The following is a 2,847-nucleotide window of genomic DNA, read 5'->3' as shown; positions in this document are numbered from 1 at the left end:
GCACAAGGCATCGTGAATACACTCCGAGTACAGTATAACCAGGTATACAGGGCGCTGTTCGGCCTCCCTTGGTGATGCAGCGCCTCACAGAGGGAATGGTGCATGCGTTCGCTGCTTTGATGCGCCACATAAAAGCCGGTCACCAACTTTTTCTTCCACTCACTACCAACTATTCTCTTGACAATATTATCTTTGTTGCAAAACGACTTATGATCCCTTATCGATCACATTCGGTGGCTTAACTCTTGACAGACCAAGATGCCAAACAAAACGTCTGTAACAAAGTGGGTCTTCCGACGACCCCATGCATTTTTCTGTCTTATGAGCTTTTAAACTATAGAAATCTAAATTATTCAGTCAATTATTAATGGTAACTTATGTATTTGCGCAGGAATAGGTTAAATACAAAAATGATGTGTCAAGTATTTAATCTAATATATGAATGATAGTAATTTTGGGTACTACCTACTCAGAGATGTGCCTTATTTCAAATAAATCCATTTCAAATGGAAATGCAAAATGCAAAATAGGAATTTTCCATTTTGCATTTTAAATGCTTTTCTAAAAAACATTTTGCATTTTGCATTTTAAATGCTTTTCTCAATGCATTTTCCATTTTAAATGCTTTTTTGCAACATTCTTCCTACTATCTCCACTCATCTTTTTTTCATAAGCCCCAAATATCAGTCGTTCCTCAGCCTCGCTATGAGAGATAATTTACTTTTGTCAAGTTGCTCCCTGGTAGGAGCCCTGGCAATTGAGTGATACCATTACAAAAAATACTAATTATTATTTTTTTAGTAAACTAATGTTTAAGACAAGATATTTTATGCATAGCACAGAGGGTAAAAATTATTTTATAAGCAATAATTATTAGCCTGAAACACTCATCCACATTGAAAAATCTCCTGATAAAAGATACATGACGCCAAATATAATAAAGCCAAACCAAAATAAAGTTGGTTGTTTCAGGTGAAAAAATGTAACAAGCAGTAATTGTTGAATGAAACACTAGTATATATTGAATTATTTCGCGGAAAAGAGATAAGCCGCCATAGCTCAGTGGTCAGAGCTGTCGACCGGAAATCGAAAGGACACGGGTTCAAGTCCCGTTGGCGTCATGTATCTTTTATCAGGAGATTTTTCAATGTGGGTGAGTGTTTCAGGCTAATAATTATTGCTTATAAAATAATTGTTGTAAAAAATACTGATTCAAATACTGAACATGGGGCCATGACGCTGTAATATTAAATGTTAGATAGCAGTTTCTATGTTTTTACGTTGGCAACATTAATCCCGCGCAAATTTTTTAGTCGTGGTGTGTTTGGATTTACCATCATGTAATATGTTTGTTCTACATTGATGTCCATTATTAAATGACCAAATTGTTTAAAAATTCTATAATTCATTTTAATATTTAATTTTTGGCACTTCTAACAATCATTTACAAGTGCCAAAAATTAAATCCACTCTTGCTAAAAAACATGAATCTTACCTCGCACCTTCCATATTCAATATTTTCTTACAACATACAACTCAAATCAACAGAAAATGTACACATAAATACTTTAATACGTGGCTAATGAACAAAAAAAGAAATTGCATTAACAAGTTACTTGCAAACCTTCCATGCTAATTTTTATATGACATATTAAAAAAAAAAAAAAAAAAAAAATAAGAACTTTCACAACAAAAAATGTTCAATTATTTGATTATTTGATTCACATTTGATTATTTGATTCACACTAAAAAAAACAATTACTGTTACATATGTATGTAATAATTTATATTTAGATTATTTTATCTAGGTAATCTTTTATTTTTAATTACGTTTCTTTTTCCTGTATTTTGTATTTTTATTTATTTACTTTGTATTTTTATTCACTTTTATTAGTATTGATATATGTAATGGTAGATACTGCTACCCGGCTCAGAACAGATATTGTCTAGTGAGTCGGGTAGCGCACATAATATGTAAACAAATATTGATGTCAATAAACGCCCGGATTACCGGCAAATTTAAAAAAAAAAAAAATAAAAAAAAAATTATTTTGATTGTTTGACCTGAGAAACCATTTTGCATTTTCAATGCATTTTGAAAATAGGTAGGTATTTTGCATTTTGCATTTGAAATGCTTTTCTAAAAACCATTTTGAATTTTGCATTTTCAAATGGAAAAGTTTTGACCCATTTCCATTTTGCATTTCAAATGGTTTTGGGTACCCATTTTGCACATCTCTGTACCTACTCCCCCACTTGGCTGGAGGATAGTTAAGATCACAGTGGCCTAGCTACAAAAACTGGCGTTTTGAGTTAAGCTTAGTTTCAGCCATGCCATAATCATGTTTATTAGTGACATGAAGCTCTATCTCAAATATCCACATACAGCGGTTTAAGAGTTACAGTTGGGCACATCAGTTGGGCATACATTTGGGCATATGAGCATTCCAATCTTAGTTTGCGTTTATCTCAAAACTATGTTTTATGCGATAGGCCCCTGTGATCATAAACTCCCAAATTTAATACACATGGAGTGAGACTCCATAGCAAATAAAACTTAATACTTACCAAGAAAATTAAATGCCAATGTATACTTCATAAAGTTCATCATATAGTATCTTTATTCTTTTCACTACATTATACTTAATTATCTTTGTAATATTAGGATGTTTAACTCAACTAAACTGCTACTTACCTAATTTACAGTTCTGCCACCATGGATGGAACCACAGTGTCTTCATTAAGAATCTCAAGGAGGACTGGTACTGTGTTTTTACTTATGTTTTGCTGCTACTAACCTAATATACACTACTGCCACCATGGATGGAACCACAGTGTCCTCATTGA

The sequence above is a fragment of the Hesperophylax consimilis genome, chromosome 21 (genome assembly GCF_061612785.1).
Source record: "Hesperophylax consimilis isolate HC1 chromosome 21, BYU_Hcon_1.0, whole genome shotgun sequence".
In the NCBI taxonomy this organism is placed as follows: domain Eukaryota; kingdom Metazoa; phylum Arthropoda; class Insecta; order Trichoptera; family Limnephilidae; genus Hesperophylax; species Hesperophylax consimilis.
Note: the sequence above shows the minus strand (reverse complement) of the source record.